The following is a 23668-nucleotide window of genomic DNA, read 5'->3' on the forward strand; positions in this document are numbered from 1 at the left end:
TATAATTTAATTAATACAATGATGGATCACTTAATTTCTTTGATCAGTAATATTGTGGGGGGTTTTGGTAATTTATTACCAAATGAAGTTATAGATATAACTTAGATGTGGAATAAAGTTATTGCTTCTTAAGATTTATTTATGATTCTAATACATGGTCACTTTTTGCATTATGTTTCATGTACTCTTAAGGATGGTACTCTAACTGTTCTATCCAGGTTTGCAAATACATCCATTATTTCTGTTCTGTTAATCGTGGTTTTTAAACTAACTATAGCCTTGATACTTTTTTCCAGCTTATCCTATCAGTTTTAATAAGAAGGGTATACTTATTCAACAAATATTTATTAAAGTTTGACACGCATTGTCGTAGGTCCTAGATAGTCAGCAGTGGTCAAACAAACAAAAACATCTACCTCCATAGAACATACGTTTTTGTAGGGTTTTTGATCACGGGTTTGTATTTTTCAGATTATCAATATGTGTTTTATATATTCCAAGGCTATGTTATTGGATGAATAGATTCAAGGCTGTTACATGAGCCCTAATTAATTGTTTTTCTCGGGATATAATGATGTTTTGGGTGGTAAAGTCTATTTTTTTCAGACAATAATATTTTCATATCTGTTTTCTCTTGGTTAATTTTCCAATTTATTAGTTGGAATATTGATTTGAAGAAAAGGTAGTTATGCTTCTCTAGGTCATCCACAGCCCCAGGTTGCCCTTCTCTTGTTACTCAGCCATACTGCCTTAGGCCACCAACCACTTCAGGCTTTTCTCTGTGAGACAAAGGAAACTTCTGTCTTGTTTAAATGCAGTTAGATGGTCTTAGTTAAAAACCGCCAAACAGTATCCTAATTAATATGCCCAGCAAATGTTAACTGAAATAATACTAATAATAATAATCCACCGTCAGTAGAAAATAGACCAATGTCCTCATTCACATGGCTGGAGTTGGCTCATATCTACATCCCCATTCCAGAACAGACATGAAGGCAAAGTAGAAAACAAGCAGAAAACAAGCATCAGCCTCTTAGTGTGTGATGTGGAAGGTGCACACATCTCTTGTATAGCATTTAACAAAAGAATGCTAAAGTAACTTAGACCATAGATTTCAGTACATAGGTGATTTGGGTTCAAATCCAGCCTCTGTGTGAGGATGAGCAAATCACAATTCATGCCTCTTTTTCCTCAGTTGTAAAATATGGACAATACTAATTGCTAGTTTATAAGCATTAAGAAAATGTTGGTTATCATTGTTGTTTTAAAGCCACCACAAGCAAGTTGGTAGTGATGGTGGCACTTCTAGTAGTGACAATATGCTTAAGTAGATTTAACCATGTCATAACAATTCCTTTTACTAACTACTGCTTCTTAAACGTCCCTCCTTTTCTCTGGGATCATTTTCATAATATTGAAATACATCCATCAGTTGTTATGCCACTGGTAGTTTGTGAGTGATAACCTTCCTCAATTTTTTTCATTAAATTATATTTTATTGATTATGCTATTACGGTTGTCCCAATTTTCCCCCTTCGCCCCCCTCCATGCAACACCCCCTACTCCCTCAGGCCCTCCCCACACCATTGTTTGTGCGCCATTTGTATAAGTTCTTTGGCTACTCCATTTCCTCTACTGTACTTTACATCCACATGGCTATTCTGTCACTACCTATTTGTACTTCCTAATCCCCTCCCTCTTCACCTGCTCCCTCATGTCACCCTCCCATCTGGCGACCATGAAAACACTCTCTGTATCCATGGTCCTGTCTTTGCTCTTCTCGTTTGCTTAGTTTATTTTTTAGGTTCAATTGTTGATAGGTATGTATTTATTGCCATTTTATTGTTCATAGCTTTGATCTTCTTTTACTTAAATAAGTCCCTTTAACATTTGGTATGATAATGGTTTGGTGGTGATGAACTCCTTTTATTCTTTCTTGTCTGGGAAACTTTTTATCTGCCCTCTAATTCTAAATGATAGCTTTGCTGGGTAAAGCAGTCTTGGCTGTAGGTACCTGCTTTATGTGGCCTTGAATATTTCTTGCCAATCCCTTCTAGCCTGCAAAGTTTATTTTGAGAAATGAGCTAACAGTCTTATGGGAACTCCCCTGTAGGTAACTAACTTATCTTGTGGCATTTAAGATCCTCTCTTTATCTTTAACCTTTGGCATTTTAATTATGATGTGTCTTGGCATGGGCCTCCTTGCATCCATCTTTGTTGGGACTCCCTGTGCTTCCTGGACTTGCATGTCTATTTCTTCCACCAAATTAGGGAAGTTTTCTTTCATTATTTTTTCATATAGATTTTCAATTTCTTGCTCCTTCTCTTCTCCTTCTGGCATCCCTATTATGTGAATGTTGGACCTCTTGAAGTTGTCCCAGGGGCTGTTTACATTATCCTTGTTTATTCAGATTCTTTTTTCTTCTTGTTGTTCTGATTGGTTGTTCCTTACTTCATCATGTTCCAAATCATTGATTTGATTCTTGGCTTCATCCACTTTACTGTGTTTCCTTGTAAATTGTTACTTATTTCAATTAGTGTATCTTTCATTTCTGACTGGAGCTTTTCATGCTGTTGAGGTTTTCATTATGTTCCTTGAGTATCCTTATAACCAGTGTTTCAAATTCTGCATCTGATAGATTGCTTATCTCAGTTTTGTTTAGTTCTTTTCCTGGAGTTTTGATTTGTTCTTTCATTTGCCATGTTTGTTTGTGTCCTCATTTTGGTAGCCTCCCTGTGTTTGCTTCTGTGTATTAGGTAGAGTTGCTTTGATTCCATGTCTTGGTAGTGTGGCCTAATGTAGTAGGTGTCCTGTAAGGGCCAGTGGTACAGCTTCCCCTATCACTCAAGATGGGTACTCAAGATGAACCCTTCGTTTGGGCTGAGTACACCCTCCTCTTATAGTTGAGCTTGGACTGCTGTTGGCAGGTCAGTGGAAGGGATTTACCCAGGCCAGTCACTTGCAAGGACTGACTGTGACCACTGACCACCAACCTCTGCCCTCCATGGAGGATCAGCTGTGCAGAGGCAGGGTGGTGGTACTCTGACATAGTCTGTAGCTGTCCACTGGGTATGCAGGCTCTGGGATTTCCCAGGTGCTGCAGACTAAGGTCAGCCTCCACCTGTGTTCTGCCTGGGGACACACTGCATGAGCTATAAAGCACTCTGAGATGACTGCTACTTGTGCTGGGCTGGGAGATTCCCAGGTGAAGCCAAGTTGTGAATCTAGGCTGGCTGCCACTAGTGCCAAGCCTGGGGTCACTTAGCAAGATTTATGGGGGCTGGGTGCTCCCTGAGGCTGACTATTGCTTGTTTGATAGTATTTAGAAAGTTGTAAAGCATAAGCCAAGACCAGCCATTCATATGGAAAAGTCATGGTTAACAGTTTGCATGGGCCCATAAGTTGGGTGAGACAGAGTCTCAGGGGATTTCCAGGGTGGGGCGAAGTGTGTTAGCCAGGTTGATGTGGTCTCAGATACAGCACTCGCCTGCTGGCTCTGTAGCTCTGTGTGGGGAGGGCTCAGAAAAGGGAAAATGGCCTGTGCCCACCTTTCTGTCTGATAGAAAACTGTCCTTCAGCTTCCACCTGGATGCCAGACACTTCATTTCCTCCCTGTATGCCACTGGTGCCTTTCAAGCTGCTACCCTGGTGCTAGAGCTCAGAAGGAGTGAGTCTGAGTAAGTCTGTTTGTGGGTTCTTTTAGGGAAACTGCTTGGGACTCCAGAAGTTTCTTCCACTGGCACAATCCCTGCTGGGTTTTGCAGCCAGAAGTTATGGGGACTTACCTTCCTGGCACTGGAACCCTGGGCTGAGGGGTCTCGTGTGCGTCTGGGACTCCTTTCTCCTGAGATATTCCTCCTGAATTTTTATCCAACATGGATGTGGGACCAGTCTGTTCCATGTCTCCACTCCTCCCACCTGTCTGGATGGATATGGTTTCTTTAATTCTGTAGTTGTCACACTTCCACTGAACTTGATTTCTGACAGCTCTGAATGATTTTCTGTATATTTTAGTTGTAATTTTGATGTGGTTCTGTGAGGAGGTGAGCTGTGTTTACCTATGCCACCATCTTGACCAGAAGTCTCTCAAACTTTATCTGAAAACATCTTGGGTTTGCTTCTACTCTTAAATAATTTGCCTAGATAATAAATCTATATTGATTTATTTTTTCATTACAAGGCTACTATCTTCATTGTTTTGTGAGGGCTACTTAAAAGCAGTCTGTTGATTTTAAGATTTTTATTTCAGTTGATGATTTTGTGTTTCATCATGATGCACTAAGGTTTGGCTGTTTGTTTTTCTTGCTTAGGATACTTAAATATAAAAATATACATTACTTAAATCTGAAAAAATTTCCATCCACTATTTTTTTTGAATAGTGCTCTTTTCTCTGTTTCTGTATTCTCGTCTATAATTTCTAATATTTGCATTTTGGACTTTGCATTTGATCACTCATGATGTTTAATCTCTTTTATATTTTCTAAATCTTTCTCTCTGTGCCATATTTTAGGGACTTTTCTCTGTTCTGTCTTCCAGTTCACTAATTCTTTCTTTAGCTACATCTCCATAATTCATCCACTGGCTTTTTAAAAATATTTCATTGACTGTGTTGCACTTTCAAAGGATTTTAGTTCTTTCATAGTTCTATTCACTACCACAATACCTTCCCCCTCATCCCCCACCATGGTTTCTGTATTTCATTTAATCACTTCAATCATGTTTATTTTGGCAATTTCTTTCAGATTATTGTTATCTCTCTTTACACTGGTTTCCTGATTCTCCCAATGATGTCTATTAACTCTCTATTATGGTACATTATTTTCTTACTGAATATTATTTTTTTTCTTATAATCTCATTTTACACTTTATTGACGTTACCGTAGGAATCACGCATGCTTCTGTCTTGAGTAATATTCTAGAGGAATAGTCCAGCTTATGACATTGAAATGCTATGTGATATTAAGTCGATCATTTTCTGTCTCTGTATCACAGTTTCTCTAACACTTTTAGCTCTCTTCTAAATACCTTACTCTCTTTCTCTTTCCCATGATAGCTCCTGAGGAGGAATGGATTTGTCTTGGCTTGAGAGAGCAGAATAGTACTGCCTTTTGTCCCAGGATGTTAAAGATATATGTCTCTTTTTAAGAGAATTCAGACTTAACTTAAATTCAGTCCACCTGGATTTCCTGCTGGGAGGTAAAGGACAATAGGGCAAGCAGGTCAGCATGCACTTTCCATAGCAATGGGCTCTTTACCAATGAAAAGTGTCCTCTTAGAACACAGGAACAGCAGCTGTGTAGGTGCTGCTAGTGGGGAAAAAATCCTCGGTACTTAAAATAGAAACATAAAATTGTTAACTTGTCTAGAGACAACTTGTACTGCATGCAGTAATTAAAAATGAAGTTCTAGTGCAATAATTCTGGATTCATTTTACAGAAGTCTAAGGTTTCTCACCTCAGTATATGAGGTTTCAATAAATAGGACTGTGCTATAATTGTTGCAGCAGCTAGGAATTGGGTTTGAGTCTCAAATGAAGGCCAAGAGTTCACATTTAAGTAAATGCAGAGGTAAAAGGTAAAGAAAAATTTAATCAGTATCATATATTAACTTGAAAAGGAACTTAGGTATTACATACACTATCTTTTCACTTACCTCAAGTTAGTAACTTCAGCATCTCTAAAAGGCATTTACTTCTTGAACACTGCCTGCTATGGAGAGCCCACTACCTTTGAAGGCATCACTTCCAATTTTGTAATGTATCTAAATGTTGAAAAATTCCTTCTCGTAATTACATCCTTATATATTTTGCAAGCTTTTTGTGATAGAGATAGATGGATGGATAGATAGATAGATAGATAGATAGATAGATGATAGGTAGATAGATAGATGATAGATAGATGATAGATAGATAGATAGATAGATAGATAGATAGATGATAGATAGATAGATAGATGATAGATAGATAGATAGATGATAGGTAGATAGATAGATAGATGCAGAGTTGTGAATATGAGAAATACAGAGCTTATTCTTGTATTATTATTTATTAATCATTGTATTATTTTCCATATGAACAACTGTAAACCTACTGCTCCCCACCCAGTCTCTCTCTATATATATATTTACACACACATATATATATGTATGAAATATTCTCTCCTACAGTAATTAAATGTATCCCGGTATCATTCTACAAACATCCATTAATCGTCTTGTATTGTCATATTGGCCTGGTACTGTGCTAAGTTTGACATAGAGAATATTGTGATCTCCATTTTACTGATGAGAAAACATCAGTTTTCAGAGGCTAAGTAACTTGCTCATGGTCACAAACTAGTAAATAATGAAAATAATGGAGCAGGAATTTGAACTTAAGCTTTCTGACCCTAAACTTAAGCTATCTGGATCTAGGACCAAGCCCTCATTTCCTTACCTGAAAAAAACACCTAATTCTGCCTGTCCAGATTGGAAATGGTTGATTTGAAAGACACAGATATCATCAATGACAAAATATTGTTAATTTAATGTTATTTCATCTATTTCAAGAATAGCCTTTGACACTGTGACACTAAATTACATTTTTGTACCCTCCTGACCTCAACATCAGTTTTGAAAAATGCTAAATCCTCAGTACCCCCAGCAATGCCCTTATTAGCATCTTGCAAACATTTTTGGAGCTAGTTAAATAACACTTTGCATATTCTGTTAGGGGAATATTCATCTCATTGCCTTCCAAGATTTCTCTGTTAAGTGAATGTAAAACTATATAGTACCAAGGGGAGTACGTCCAGTTATTTTAGATCTCTGTCCCCTACCTAAGAACACGTGCCCTTCATGGAATTGTGAGTGACATAGACACTTGAATGAGATTGATGCTTGCACTATGATATTCCTAAAATTAAATGATAGTCATATCATTTGGGTCCAATGGGTACATACCAATGGGTATATCTTAAAAATAACTACATGAAGGGAGTTGAACAAATGAAATGCTCCATTAAAAATTATGTAACGTTTATTTGACATCTATGAATATGCCAACCCTATCATTAGAGATAAAGACTGTAGTTTCCAACATGTGAATTTCCTTTCTTCTCTTCCCTTTTCCTTCCATTTTTCTCTGTCTTTCCATTTTCTTCCTTTCCTTTTCTTCCCATTCCTTTTGTTGCCTTTCCTTATCCCATGAAGTAACTAGTTTTTGAGTCAAAAAAAAAAAAGTTGGCCCTTTTCTGAGATTCTTTGGCTTTAACAATCTAAGGGACAACTGATGGCTGAGTTTAACGTTTGCCTCTTTTAGGAAGCTCTCTGTGGATGATTCCACCCCACGTTGATAATCTCCTTTCCATTCCCGTTTCTCTGCCTGTTGAAATCACTTTAGGCCAGGTTCATGGTAATAGTGGACCCAGACAGTTACAATGCTCTTTTCAAGCATATCTGCTCATTTAACCACCAAAACAATCCTGTGAGGTAGGGATTATTCATAATTTTACTATTGAGGAAACAGGCTCAGTGAGCTTAAAGTAACCGGCTCAGGTTACTTTACATGGCCAACAAGTAGAGGACCAGGATGAAGTCCTCTACTTGTTCCTAGTCCTCTGACACTCAGTGTACATGTCACCTTGTCTACAGGTACCTCCTGAGAGTCCCCCCCTTCCTTACAGTGGGTTATTTCATTTATTATTTTGTATACTTTGTTTATACAATTATTCCAGACTTGTCACATTATGTTCAGAAAGATATATATGTATATAAAATATATACTCATATATCATATTATATAGAGAGAGAGTTTATGGCTTTTTCAATTTGTTTTTGGTGGGTTTCTCTTTTTCTGCTAGATTATATACTTTTTAAAACCTTAAGTCTTCTCTTTTTCATCCCTGAATCTCCTGGACTTTATCTGATTACTTGCTCATAGTTAGCATACATTTAATATTCATGAAGTAGTTGAGCTGATGTACCAAAGTAATGGTTTCTTTCTATACCGAGTAGAACTTAGTTCAGAGGTACATTCACAATAACAAAAAATAGTGAATAATAAAGACATACTACATAAATCCAATGAAAATTATTAACAGATTTAGGAGGCATGGCTTTTATGGGAAAGGCTAAATAATTAAGGTTTAGTATTTATTAGAGAGAAGAAAGTGGTTAAATAAAGAGATTGGAATGAGAAGTAGCCAGAGAGCCCTTCTAGATCCTAAAGTAGACTGAGAGGCTGAGAGCCCCGCCTTGCGGTGGAAAACGATTACTTGTACAACAATGCCAGGGGTTGGTAGCCCATAGTACCTGGTTGTGGGACCAAGGAGAGCTTATTGTTTTGGAGTTGGCTTGAAGGATGTTTGGGGGCAGGATGCAAAGAAGCTGTTCCCCTTTCTGCAAAAATGAGCAGGGAGAATTCAATGAGTCGGGTAATAGGGAGTGACTTTCTGTTCTATGTTTTGGAATTTCAGGGAAAGCTTCCTGTTTACTCACTTATCTTGAGATTTGTATCAACAAAAGAGAACACTGTCTGCAGGGAAAACTTTCAAGGATTTATTAAGGAGGAAAAGAAAATAGTAAGAACAACAATGGTGCCTGGCACACAGTACCTGATCAATACATGAGACTGCTACGAATAATTATTGCTTATTTACTGCGTTCCAGCCACTGTTTATACACATTTTATATAAATTAACTTTCTAATCCTCACAAAAAACCCATTAGAGAGATAGTATAATCATTCTCATTTTTGAGACGGAGAAGCTGACATACAAAGGGGCAAAACATCTTGCTAACGTTTTCAAGCAGCTGATGAGTAGAATCAGGATTTGAACCTACGTGGTCAAACACCAGAGCCCCAAACCTAAATCTGTATATATTCTCAAAGTGTCCTCTAAATCGTTGCCTTGATAATTATTCTATAAACACACACATGATATTATTACTTCCATTTCTGTATAGCAATAATTCATTTGGTCTGAGTTCTTAAAACTGGTTAAAGATTTACACGATGCCGAGGATGGGAAGTTTAGATCTCTGATATCCAATATCAGCTTAAGTGAAGACAAACAGGTTTAAATGTCCAAATCTCTCTATAGGAACTAATTGATTCCTGTACTTGAGTAATAGGAAAATTTGCTTCCATGATAAAATAATTGCACTAGGATTTCAAAGGAAGCAGGATAAGGCTTATACAGGAACATTTCATATTTTTCCTATCCTTGAAGAAATGTGTAAGATTCTAAGGAAGTGGATACTCCAGACCCATTGATTAAAAATCTAAGAGATTTGGGAAATTTCCTAGAGAAATTTTTCCAACATCGGAACTCTTGATATCCCTATTTCAGCCACAAGGAGGACAAAAGAATAACTGTGGATGTTTATTAGAGGGACAAGTTAAAGGAACAGAAGCAATAGGTACATTCTTTAAATGATAAAATTATATGAGGATGTCATTGTCTTTTTAAAAATCAAATACATGTAGGAGTAATGTTTAAAAGAATAAAGCTTCTCTTTCATACCCCCAAATGGAAAATATAGTAAAAATCGGATTTTTGCAAGATGGCTTTTTAAAATAAATGAGCAGAAGCATGAATTATGTGGCGATAAATAAATCTACTGACTGTAATAAAGCAAAGTGTGACTGTTTTATGGTGTCACTGGAACTCTTGGATATATTTATAGCCATGTTAACAGTCACCTGTTATTTTTTTTTTTAGGATTTTTATTTCACTTCACATTATGAGAGTTTAGTTGTTGATTTGCTTGTTTGTTTTTTTTCTTCTTCTTACACTTACTTTTGGAACCCTGCGTAGAGGGAGAAAGTAAGAAGGTCTACACTTAGTATGTGGAACAAGAGGGCCCTCACCAAGGGCTTAGGATTTACGCAGAGACAGAGTGCTCGGTACCTTCTGTGTCTGTGCAGTCATAGTAGATGTGCCTGTGACAAACAACTTGACGGGTGTCTCCTGCCGGCAGTGAAGTGGCAAGTCAGAGTCGGCACAAGTGAGAAGAGCGTGTGCACAGACAAATGTATTGCGAGAGACTGACAGGGCAACTTCACGTTAAGTTCCTGGCACCTGATACAATGAAGCACTATCACGAGGCTTCCTGTAGAAGCCAAAAGCTTCCCCAGGCTACTTCATAGCGGAAGGACAGACCAAAGCCAACAAAGAGGGTTAGGGTCAGCTGGGTAATGGTTTTACTTCACTTTGGGACAGTTTTCTGGGAGGTGAGGTGAAGCGGGGAGGTTTAAAAAGCAGGGAAAGAGATCTATAGCACCAAATTCTGAAGTGTGAAATAATAGAGAAACCCAGCTATTAAGGGCCTAATCCAGATACATTTTTTTTTTTTTCCAACTGGATTCCCTTCAGAAACTTGAAGTTCCAAAGAGTCTGGTTAGGATTTCATGGGGATTTATCCAAGTGGACCTAGGCATCATTCTTGCTGCAAAATTATTCGTACTTTTTGATTTTAAATCTGTGTCGAGCATAATGTGTCTACATCTATTTCTCTTCTTTTCTGTCGTAAAAGTGGATTTACACGTTCATCCTGTAGCTGCACACTTCATTTCCCAAGTGTTCTCACTCTAGGACCCACCAGGGGAGAAAAGAGGGCAGTATTTTATGATTTTTAAAAAAGTGTATGTTTTGATTTGAGAGAGAGAAGAAAGGGGGGGAGGAAGAGAGAGAGATTGCTTTGTTGTTCCACTTATTTCTGCATTTATTGCTTGATTCTTGTTTGCGCTTTGAGCAGTGACCACACCAGCAACCTTGTTGTGTCCATATGATGCTCTAACCAACCCACTGACATACCTGGCCACGGCGGTAAATGGGAAGCTTTTGGTGGTAGTGCAGGTGACGACAAGTCCTTCAGCTGAACTCTAGCTGCTGGCAGTGTTTAGAAGGTATCACGGGAGCTGAAAATCTAAAATATATGTTTAATAAGGCAGCCTAATAAAAACTCTAATAAACCTGAGAATAATGGGAACTAGAAAAAGAAATCTAGGTAGGAATGTGTTGACTAGAGGAAGAGACAGGAGGGATAAGAAACAAATCAAAAAGAAATCAACGGTGTGTTAAACTGGAGAAGGACATGTGTTTTTATCAGGATAACTGGGAGTTATCTATTTGGAGTAAAACAAGGAAAAATAAACCAGTCTTACATTTGCCATGTGATAAATCTTCTCAGTATTCAACTGGGTCCCCAAATAGAATCAGCCCTACTGGAATTCACAGTTACTTCTTCTGACATTTTGCGAAAAGTAAATAAATAAATTATAAGTATGACAAGTGAAAAGAATAGCTCCAGCTGTGATGCACCAGCAACATTTCCAGATATTTTCTTATTGCATTAAGGATTTATTTTCACTTTGTTGCCTAGCAGAGAATTAATTGGAAGGTCCATCAAAACTTCCCATGCTTCCTCAGGACAAAGTCAAAGACAGTCTCCAACACTCACACCAATTCAGAAAAGAAGAGCAATGTTATGTAGATAGATAGTCAACTCATCGACTCTGGGAAGGCACATTTCTGGGGATTGTCACTAAAGCCAGATAAATGCGTCAGTGTAACTAATGACAGAGGAACATGTAAATATGAGGTTAGTAGTTGATTTGCAGGATTTATTCACTAAGTGAATATTTACTGAGCTCCTACTATGTGCTTCTGCCATATACAGAAGATATGGGGGGAATGAGGCAAAGGCTTAGCTTTCAGGGAGCTCGCCATCTTTTTAGGGATCTAGGCTAAGAACAGACACAGATAAAAATTATTTCAGAAAGTTTGAGAGTGCTGTGAAGGCAACAGAAGAAGGCAATGCGGTGAAGTGCCTTTCAGGGATGTGATGGCTGACCTTGCATGAAGACCTGAGAGGGCTTCTGAGGAGGTGACGTCTGAAATGAACCAATCACATGAAAACCTTCGTGAAAAGGTCAGACAAGAGGAGCCAGTAAGTATAAAGCTTTGGAGTTGGAAAAGAACTTGACACATTCAAAGAGCAAAAAGAGGGTCTGAAAGTCTGGAGAACAGTAAGGGGTCATCTGGCAGAAGAAGGGTTGGAGAATTAGGCATAAACCAGGTCATCGAAGTCCCCTGAGACCATGATAAAGAGTTTGAATAAGGCCCAAGTGCAGTGGGTGGCCATCTGGAGGACTAAAGGAGTGGTTGGACTGAATGGCAATTGTCATCTACTGTAAGGGAGAAAGAATGCTTAGGATAAGATCCCCCCTCTGACATTTCTGCTACTAATAATAATATAAGACCCTAAACATCTGCTTAACCTTTGTATAGTTTTAGCTTATTTTTCTATTGAACAAAGAGTACTGCCACTCTTTGTCATGTGTGATGCTTGATACAGTGTATATGTTCTCTCATTTAAAATGGTCAAGAACCTCATGAGGGAAGGCATTATCCATGTTTTACAGAACAGGAAACTGAGGTTTAAAATGAGTCTCCATATACCACCTCTGTTGCTTGCTGGGGTGTTTCTGGGTATGTGTTGCTGGTTTAAGATACATTGTTTCTTGGCTGCCACCCAAGAGCATGGAAAATATTGAATGAGGGATCATGGATGGATCCCCTGTGAATCCCCTTATAGCTAAGAGCCTGAGCAGTTGGGATGACTGTGCACCGTTTATCACAGACAGCATGGGTCTCTGGGAGAACATCAATTTCAGAACCAGAATACCAAGTCACCACCACAAATCTGAAGTGGACTTGACATTTGACCTCGAAGACAAAGCATCTATAGGTTTGCTGTCTTTACCTGCTAGAAAGATTTATGATGCTAACTTCCTCAGTTTCTCTTTGGGGTGTCCAAAAGATGAATAGGACCATCTTAGTCCCTATTCTTTATTCTCAGTTGTATGGTTGGAAATGCTCTTGAGAGCAGGAGTATGACAGGTGCTATACGCTCCTTTAAGAAATGTCACCTAAATACTATATACGTATGTGTATGTGTATATATATATATATATATATATATATATATATATATATATATACATGCATGTGTGTGTGTGTGTGTGTGTATATGTACTTATACACACACACAGGGTCTGGCACAAATAATGCCCTTTTTTATTACAAAATCATAAGCATGTAATTCTGCAACATAACAATATCACACTCAAGCACACCATATGACACTTTAGGAGGAATATTCAAATTAAAACTATAAATTATTACACCCATATTATTACCCTACCAACCACACTCAAGCAGACCTTACTTCTGCTGGATCCTGTATATACAAACAAGTATCATATAGTATATATGATATGATATAACCAGCAAATATTATTCTTTCTGCCCCCTCCAAATATAATGTAATTTTTTAAACCAAGGTGAGAATGAAAGAGGTAGTCAAAGCTATTAAGGCCCCAGGGTCTAGGAGGGCTGCCAGTTGGGTTTGTGCCTTCAGCACATCGCGTGGAGTGGGAGGAAGGGGTGTCGGGCGAGGTGGAGGCACCTGTTCAGAATGTCCCTGTTTCCTAGCAGAACCCTGGTCAGCTTCCTCTTGGAGCCACAGATGGCCACCACCAGTGCACCAGCCTCTTGCTGCCGCTCCTACTGTCCCCTGCATGTTCATACTGGATGTAAAATCGGTGCTTTCTTTGTTGCCCATGCCCTGGAGGCCTGGATGCTTCACCCACCTGGGCACTGTCTCCAAGGCCAGTGCTGGACAGGCTGCCACTCCTCTGCCACCAGCAGACTCAGCTGTCATCCCTTCTGAAATTCTTTGATCAGTACAGCCAGGGAGGGTGCTAACCTTTGCTTCCTGAATTCCAAGAGTGACCTGTCCACTGGGGGTGGAAGCTACCTTCTTCAAGGGCCTCCAGGCCATCAACCCCCTCACCCTCTGGATTCCCTGGGCCACATCTCCGCCAGAGTGGGGAGGAAGGTTCCTACCATTCGCTCCTAAGCCCATGGGGTTGGAACCTTGGGCATCTTAACCCCCAGAGGGGCACAAGCAAGGAGAGTGGCCACGTGCTGCTGACCACGGTGCTGACTGACAGGCCATGGGGGAGTGAGGCTTGGAACCACTACCTGCAGCCAATCTAGAGCTCCTTGCTGACTCAGGGGGTTTATTTTTATTTCTATTTGGGGCTACTTCAGCCTTAACTGTCGCCTGCGGTTTTCTTTCTGAATTGTAAAACGTGGATTCATCGTGAGAGTTTGGCTTAATGTGCCTTGGAGAGGAGGAGGAAAAGCGTGATAAAAAGGCGCAGTGTCCGTCCGTCTGCCTCTCAGCCTTTCTCACACACACACACATTCACACGTGCGCTCTCACTCTGCTGGGAGGGAAAGCGGAGCGCAGCAGGAGGTGGTGGGGGTGGGGGCAGTGTGTGCTGGGAGGCTCGAGAGTGTGGATGAGCTAGCTTGTACTTGAATGGGGAGGGCCGGGATTCCGGGTGCGCGGCCCCTCCTTCCTCCGGAGCCAGCCAGTCCCTCGGCAGAGCGCTCTGGCTGCACTGATTTGCTCTCCGGAGTGCGTTATTTGCATATGACTTGCCCATTTGTGAATTTGGCTCCCCAACTCCTTGCTTCACTTCACCTGTGCCTCCCAGTTCTGCGCACTTCGAAGGCGCCTGCCTGCTTCTCGGCCACCTCTGCAGCCTGCGGGAACCTCCTCTCTTGCTCTCCCTGTTCGCCCACCCACTTCTCTCCGTGCGACGTTGGTTTGGGTAGCTGCTCTGCTCTGGGTTCCTCCTCTCCTCTTTTTCGCTCCGGTCCTCCTTGTTCTCTTCCTGTGGTTGCTGCTGCTGCTGCTGCTGCTACTGCTTTTCATCCAGTTGGGAAATCCGTGAAGCAGGCAGAGAGGCTCAGTGGAGCTCTTCCAGAAAGTGCAGGGTTAACAGCCTCCGCGCCCTTCTGCCAAGACTCCGAGAAACACGCGAAGAACTCTCCCACCTGCAGCCCCTTTTGGCTTGGCAGTTCTGCATTGCATCGCATGGAGGTGGAAAAAGAAAAAAAAATGTTCCAACTGCTCGGATGTTGGGATAAACTAACCTGAGCCTACTTGGGTGTCCTGCTGCCTCTTCTGATTCCTTCATTTTCACCTTTCCTCTCTGTGGCTTGCTGGAGTGTGCAGTTAAGTCTTCAGACCTGAGGTGCCTAGAGATCAGGAGGAAGCCTCGAGGGGGCCTCCCCTGACATGTTTGTCATTACGGGGCTCCCTAGGAAGGTTGCTATAGCTGGGTGGACTTTGGCATCCTAAATTTAAGCCCTAGGAAAGGGGAGCATTTCCTTCTTACTATTTTTTTAAATAGTATCTTTTTTTTTTTTTTAACTGATTCATCACCTGTCTTGAAGGCGCATATTCCTTCCCTCTTTCCAAAATTCGGACAAGTCTTCCCCCTGCTATGATGGGCCCCTGGGCATCATGAACTTCATTATTCCTCACTGGCTGGAATTCAAACTGCCCATCTGTAGTGGTCCAGTGTGTTGACCATGCACCTGAGAATCCATGCAAGACGGAGCCCTCCTCGCCGGCCGGCCTGGACGCTTGGGATCTGGTCTCTCTTCTGGGGATGTATCATCAGCTCTGTGTGGAGTTCCTCTAATGTAGCTTCCTCCTCCTCCTCTTCCTCGCCGGGGTCTCACTCTCAGCACGAGCACCATTTCCATGGCAGCAAGCATCACTCAGTGCCTATTTCTATCTATCGCTCCCCTCTTTCCCTGCGAGGAGGGCACGGTGGGTCTCTCTGCTCTTTATTCTTTTAATGGGGCATAGCAGTTCCTTAACCCACTTGCCTTTCAGGTAATGTCAAGGGTGGGAAGAGACTAAAAACTTGGATTTAAAATGATGAAAAGCCTCGCATGTGCATGAGGGAAGAGAATGTCCAGTTTCCCCTCCAGGACTAATGCTAATGTTTTCTGCCCCAGCCCCCACTTGTCTCTAATGAATTCTCCTCTCTTTAGCTCCTTAAACATAGCTGCACCAACACCACATTCTCCCCCCTTTGCAATCTTCCACCTCCTTCACTACCCCCTCCCCTATGATGACAGGCAACTTATCAGATAAGTCCCCCAGTGCTGCACTTTGAGAATTCATTCACTCACCTTGCTTTAACCCTTCTCGCTGGTCTTGCTTGGGAGCAAGTAATGGGGAAATAGCAGACAGCAAGAATCCTTAGGTCTTCAGCTAAAAGTTGTTTGAACTGCTGGAAAGTGGTGTGTGTGCTACAGGTCACTGGGGGAGAGCAGCTGAAAGCAGAAAACGTAATTAATAACTAGTAGTCATTATTGTTCATTTGCGCAGCTTTACGTTTGTCCACATGCCTGTTAGAAACGGCAGCTGTCATAAAAACTGTACATCTAATACTGCTAACTATCAGAGAGGAAGCAATCTATGTAGACAAGGCACAGTCCATTTGTAACTGACCCAAGTATAAATTATAGTAACTTGCATTCCATCATTTATGCAAATATTTTAATTAAAGGTAGCCTGGGTGGGCTTGCTCACACAATGCAAGTCTGGTGCATGTTGCTCCAAACCCTACTTGCATAGCTATTGGAGGAAGAGATTTATGGCTTTTAAAAATATTTTCACCTCTGTGCGTCTGGCTCAGAAGGGGTGATGTCTGCCTATAAGGTAGGAGCTTGCTGTAGTACAATGTTCCAAAGAAGAGAGCTTCCTTATTTGTTTACTATGCACCTCACTCTGATGGCGAGGAGAGTAGGAATCACAGAGCCCGCCTACAGGGGCAGCCCTCCAGGGAGCAGCTCTGGTGAACTACACCAGAGGTCCCCTGCCCTAGTTTGTATTTTGAAGACCTATAGCACGCAGACCCCATTTGGAACATCAGTTCTTCCCACAGCCTCCTAGCTGTGGGCTTCTGCTCTGTGCTGCCTGTAGCGTTAAATGGAAGCACGTTGAAAAAATGCCAGCACATACTCTGGCTCTTTCTGGCTCTCTCTTTAAATTTCATTTGATGGAGTGGTCAAGCAGCTCAGAGCTTGTAAGGTTGGGGTGCTGGGGAGGAGGGAATGTTTGATCTTGATATGGTTGCTGTTTTCTTAGTGACTCCTGTTAAGGCTGGTATAGGCTTTCTTTAAAAAACAAAGCCAACACCCCCCCCCCCTCAAATCAAACAAACAAAAAACCTAGAAGAAGAAAGAACCACAACCACCAACAACACAAAAGCAATTTTATTGATAGGAAAACGGTTGGCTCCAAATGGGAAGAGGGACTAGGAGTAGAGGTGAGATTATAAAGAGTAGGAAAGAAGACGAGGGGAGTGGGAGATGGAGGAAGCCAGACAATTACTAACAGCCATAATAAAACACGGAAACACTCAGCGATAATTAGCTAAATTTTGCTAATTAGTGTAAATGATCAGCAGGGAGATGAAGATTATGCATTAGTTAGAGGTTATAGCCTGGCAGGGTCTGCATGTTTTCTGTTCAGGATATAAATAGTTAAAAGCAGCCAGGAGTTAAGTGATGAAATTTGCAGAGCTCTCCTTCCCAGGGGTTCCTAAATCTGTCATTTCTCAATCTCTCTCTCTCTCTCTCTCTCTCTCTCTCTCTCTCATTCTCTCTCCCCTAAGAGTGTTCAGTCTTCCAGAGGTTAAACACAACTCTTCTCTATTGAGTTCATTTCTTCAAGGTTCAGTTTGCTCAGTATTCTTTAAATCTTTTTGACTGGTTTGCAGTCTGGTTTCTCATTAACCTCCACCTGATAAGATTCAGTATGATAGAAGAGAAAAACAAAAGGTCCTCAGACCCACTAAAGCTATCGGATGCAGTGAAGTCCAGGGTGTGCATGCTAAGATAGGAAAGTTCATGAATTCAACTCTTTAGTATCCTCTTTCAATCCTGAAGTCTCGTCCCATTGATTTGGGGCTTGGAGAGTGAATGCATCTATTTTAAGTAGGCTCCTTGCATATTTAATTAGTGTTTTTGAGCTCAAAATCAAGACAAGCAGCAATCTGATCCACAAAATACCCCAACCTTTGGCTCCAATTCCCCTTCCAAACTGAGACCTTTTGTGTCCTGAAAGGACCAGCCGTCCCCCTCAGGGCTTTGCTAAGGTGCCTCTCATTCTTACTGGAAGCACACTGGCTTTCCTCTAGTCCAAGACAAAAGCTGCGCTAACAGCAATCGTTTTAAAAAATCTTTTGGATGGAGGTTGTAGGAGGCGTAGCACCATGAGACTAATGGTTGTTACTAAGTTTTCTGCCAACCTGATTCCAATGCTAAAAGCAGCAGTCTCTATCGTCTCTGAAGAAGCAAGTGCCCGTCATTCTGGTATAAAATGAAAACTAGGGGCTTGAGTCCAAGAACTTCTTTTGGACTCAAGGGAGGTTTTTTTATTTGTTTGTTTCTTTCTGTTCCCCTGTCCATTTCCTGAGAAACCAAAAGTCCTCGGAGTTGCCCTTTTAATCAGTTGTTGCCATTCCCCCTCCCCCCAACCTCCAAACCATTCTGCTCTATAATGGATTCACACAAAGACAGATAAAAGAAACAGAAATTCTCCAAAAAGCTTTTACTCATGCTTGATTCTAATCTTTGGGGAATTGTGTATAGATTTGTCTAGAGCCTTTATCCCCGGGCACCCTAGAGAAGACTGAGCTCCTTTATGGGTTGGGAAGACAAGGCCACACCTGCCTGGGGCACCCAAAATAATCTCAGGTTAGGATTGTGTCTCAGAGAATTAACTGGAATCTGGTAAGTTTTTTTTGCCATTGGTCAGTCTGCTCTCTGAGGTTCCCACTTTTTTTTGTCATCTTTTCTATTCAAGTCATTCAATCAGCATCTATTGACTATTTAATTTGTGCCAGTCTGTGTCCCATTTGCTAAGGACAGAAAACTAAATAAGACATTGTGGTGTTCAGCTAGGGATAATTTCAGAAGTATTTTGAGTATCTAAGATAAGTGCTTCTGTAGTTTAAAAAATAGAAGGGGGCAGGGTGAGGATCCAGATATCACACCATATTGATTAATATAAATCTACATGTACTTTATATAATTACAATGTATATTTTTCTGTTATTCAAAATATACCTACAGGTATTTTTCACCCTTGACTTTATTACCATACTTATCAAAGCTCCTAGGTAGTCTAGTGGTATGGGACACATAAATGCTAAATGTATTTGTTTACTAGCCTTCGGTTTCATAAGAAAGTTTTGTATATTTCTTTTCCTCTCCCTCACCTTTAAAAAGCCCAGTGTCCATCTGTCTAAAAATGAATGCTTTAGGGGAAGGGACTAGTTAGAGAGCATCTATGAATCGCCCCATGGACTTGGACAACGACAGTGGGGGACCTGACTGTGGGAGCAGGATGGGGGCATGGGCAGAGGAGGGCAATGGGGGAAAAATCAGGACAACGTAATAGAATAACAATAAAAAATAAGTGCTTTAATACTTACAGTTTAGAAAACAGGTTTCTCTAAGAATCCCAGGTTTAGTATGCGTCTTACATTTTATCCTACACAGTATACCAGATTTTCCTGACTCTGGGCATTTGGGGGAACTAGTTGCAAATAGAACTCAACTTTCAAAGGGAACCCACCACAATATATTTAGAGGAAAGTCTCTTCCTTACTCAGAAACCAGGGTGTGTGGGGGGCACATAAGTCCTATCTGAATCATCTTAGCAGAAGCGGTGGTGTTCCCACTTGTGGCCCATCAGCCAGGAGTCCTTGTAAGGAATCATACTACTCATTCATTGTCACAGACAGCTGACTACCTCTTAAGTTTTCCCAGTTATGGGGCTTGCTTTGCTCTGATCTGTTAAGCCCTTTCTTCTGCTCAGCCAGCTGCTTTCTAACTGCTTTCTCTCTCCCTTTCTTCTTGAGATTCAGTTTGCTGAATAATTCATAGTGTTGGTTGACAGATAAAATGATAAGATTTATATTCTTTTGGCCTTGGTGATAAATTAATTAAACTAGTTTGTCCTTTTCTCTCTCCTCTTGATACATTGTTTCTCTTCTCTAATATTTGCTGGCAAGTGGTAGGTCTGGAGATTAACATGTTCTTAATAAACCACCATAGAAAGCTTATAACATTGTGGTGCAAAGTTCTTCAGGACTTCCAACGTGGATGTTGGTTGGGGTGGAGGTGAGGTCTGCCGTATCATAGGGAGAGGAGAGGAGATCATTGGCTAATTCTTTTGGGGGGCTCAAGGGGACCTTTACAAACTGACTGATGGCTAAAATTCCATAGTAAGAATTTTATTCCTTTATTGTCTTAGTTTGAAACTGGAAGAGGCAACATATTTTATTTTACATTTTAGTGAATGAAATTACCAGATCTCAGAAAGCTTGCTTCACTGGGATCCTGGGTCATCTGGGAAGGAAAGAAAGTAAAATTATACCATTCAGTGAATCTCTGTTGAACTCAGAGATTCACAGTGGAAAAATAAAACCTTAAGGGACAATGGTAGCAATTTACAAAATTGATAAGATGGGTCCTCAAGAGGAAACGTTGTATTTACATACAGTATATATGGAGAAAACAGCAGGAGGTGTAAAAACTTGGGTTCTTCTTCTTCTAGTTAATCTTGCGTGACTGAGTCCGCACCTCGATGTGCTCGTAGACTAGTTCTGTCTTACTACAGCCACGTGCCCTGCACACAGACTCCGGCGTCCACACTGTAAGGCCGTCTGTACTTGACCGGCTGCCATTCCAGGCCAGAGATTTCTGCCCTCACAGTGACTTTGTTTATGACCTACAGTTGCTCACTGTTTTCCTTTCCTAGACACGAACCACCACGTCCTTTCACATCTCATCATTCGGTGAATAAGAGCAGGTTAAATAAGTATAAATAACTGTTCTTGGCAGCTGAAAACTATGTATCCATTTCATTTCTGTTCTGTTGGATTTTTATGTTGTGACAGTTCATTTTTAACTATAAATATAAAAAAACCTGTCTACTTCATGACATGGTTATGAGGCTTGGGCAAAACATTTGAGAAAATGTCTTACAACTTCCTTGTGAATAAATCCCAAGCAAGTTATTTATCTCTTTGGGGAAAGGGAATGGATTTTCTTGTTGTTGTTGTATTTCTGTATTAGGATACTTGTGAAAAATTATTCTGAGACTGTGTGCTTCTGAAGATGAGTATTATGACAGTGGGCAGTGTAGTGTTAGGTGGAGTTAGGTGGAGTTGGAACCATCAATCCCAGGATCGAGAGTTGGAGCAAATAGGTCTCAATCTTCGTTCTGTCACTTAGGAACTTTGTGAACCTGGTTAAGTCACAGGGCTTGACTACAGCTCAGCTTCTTCATCTTTACATCGAGAACGACAGTAATAACCCTTACCATGCACATGTCACAGAACTGCGTGGGAAATGGAACGAGTCACGCTCAGTCCATTGTAAACTGCTGGGAGGAGGTTAAATATTTTATGAGAAATATTTTAGTGATAATGCTCTTTCAGTTCCTTGTAGAACATTGAACTTCAGTGTTGCATGTTTGCTGGTTGGTAGTTTGAGCTCAAAGAACACACATCCACCTGTGGTAACACTTTTGCCTCCAAGGGGTTACTTTATTTACTCACTGTTTCTTTCGGGAAATATAGAGGAGAAAACCTTAACGTATGTTTCCATGTTTTTGGCACTAAAAGAAAATACCATATGTGGTCAGTTTTTGCTTTTTGATAACATGTAAAAATCCTTGCCAGGAAAATTTGAGCCTATAATAACAAATTAGAACAAACTGTTTAGAAGCTCAGCAATCTAGCGAAGTGAAAGGGATGAGACCGCCAAGGAATATTCTGAGACCATTTTGGAAATTCAGAATTGGATCTAATTCTTAGCAAACTTGTACAGGGTTTAAACATTCCTATATGATGCTCAGTGTCCATTAAAAACTGAAATTCTTAATATAGTTTATACTAGGCAAAAACAGGTCGTTCAGGACTACAGTTTTCAGATCTGGAAATGGGGAACTCTTTTAAATGATATTTCTGATACTTTCACTTACCAGGGCTCAAAGGTTATAGGGGAAGAGGGAGCACATTGTTATGCTGGAAACTTTTGAGTTGACTTGTGGAGCCTCAATTAAAAACCAGAGTTCTTATGGAGAAGATATTATAATGGGTCATAGATTTAACTCCTAGTTTGTTCCCTGACCAACTCTGACTTTGCTTATGACATTGCGTTTTAAAATTGTATTAATATTTAACATGTAGAAATTATATAGAATATCTTAATCATTTAATCTGATCTCTTTCTTTTACATGTAGTTTTCTGTGTGGCATGTAGTGTGTGCTTAATACCACATAGCTGGAGAAAATTGCCCTTTTTATTTTTGCCTACAATGTCTACAATGAGAGGGTTGAGTCCGATGATCTCTCCCAATGGTTCTCAGCACTCAGTCTGCATGCTTCTCCAATCTGTGTATCTGTAAAGACACCACTGTGTACCTTAAACCTGAACTCCACAGGTCTTCCAGTATTTTAATAGGTCTATTTTCTTGACAATCATAATAACTTATGCTAAAGCCACAAGCCACATTTTTCTCTGTCCACACTGATAGAAGCACCCTAATGTACAAGAGTGACTCACTGTGATGTTATGAAGTTCACAATCTAGCTTCACCACAGTCACACCGAGACAGGAGAGCACAGCTTTCACTTAAACACACCTCATCAATATTAACAAGGAGCTCTGCGTTGTGTTTAAGAAACTGCTGTGTTTAGACCTATCAGAGCAGAGGGAAGAATAGCAACTGAGTTTATAAAGACCAAGTGGTTTATGTCTGCTTACATTTGGAGTTTTGAGAGATTTGCCTGGATCATACACCAACATATTAGGCACACTTACTGTGTACCTGACTCTCTTCCAGTGCTTTGCATGTATGATTTCATTAATCCCCACAGTCCTTTGACATTGATAAGGTTGCCACCATTTCATAAATGAAAACAGTGAGACACCAACAGCTATGTGGCTTGTCTAAAGTAATGTGGTGGTAGAGCCAGGGTTCAGACCCAGTTCTGACCACAAAGCTCTTGTTCTTTCTGCTATACCACCACTCCATTGTCCCAGGAAACAGAAAACACACGCAGCAAGCCCTTTAGTCAGGATTAGAGTACAGAGATTAACGAAGCCTTCTGACTAATGCAGCTGACACACCTTTCCAAAGTGTGAGAGTGTCCCATATGTAACAAATATTGGAATGTTTGTCACTCTGCCGCAACCCATTCTGACCCAAGCAGATACTAATTAAAAGGAGCAGATGGAGCAAACCTTCGCACCTGATGTATGTTTTTTGAATGAATGAGTAAATGGTTGAGTGAGGTGCCACATGGATTGACTCCCGTTTACTAGGAGAACAGGAATGGTAGTTTATAGAAGAGACAATGGTAGGGAATGTCATGTTCCTCTCAAAAGCACACAGAATCTTGGAATTTCAGGAGAAAAGACAGCCTAGGGATTTTCTGACACCGAGGGGCAAGATGGGGACTGGATCAAGGGCATTGAGTCAGAGTCTGATTTAGTTGGGGGCTGGGCAGTCTGACTCCAAGTCATCACCCGCCTTTCACTCTACGGCATGAAAGCCAACTGCCCAAGTCTTCAAGACTTGTCTCCTACCTCTCTTTCTGCAGCTTGCTCCTTCACCAGATTATGTCCTACGAGAATGGATTCTGCCAGTGTTGGACTTTTCTGGCCTTTTGTAAAAATTATTTTTTCACGTGCATTCTTCTAATAGGTGCCTGACTTTGTGCTAAG

The 23668-nt window shown here is 40.7% G+C and overlaps 1 protein-coding gene across 1 annotated transcript in view; it reads left to right on the forward strand.

The window, feature by feature from the left end:
- The window catches only part of NRXN3 (neurexin 3), a 1484332-nt gene that overhangs the window by 976538 nt on the left and 484126 nt on the right, over positions 1–23668 (forward strand).

Source organism: Desmodus rotundus, chromosome 7 (genome assembly GCF_022682495.2).
Source record: "Desmodus rotundus isolate HL8 chromosome 7, HLdesRot8A.1, whole genome shotgun sequence".
Classification (NCBI taxonomy): Eukaryota; Metazoa; Chordata; class Mammalia; order Chiroptera; family Phyllostomidae; genus Desmodus; species Desmodus rotundus.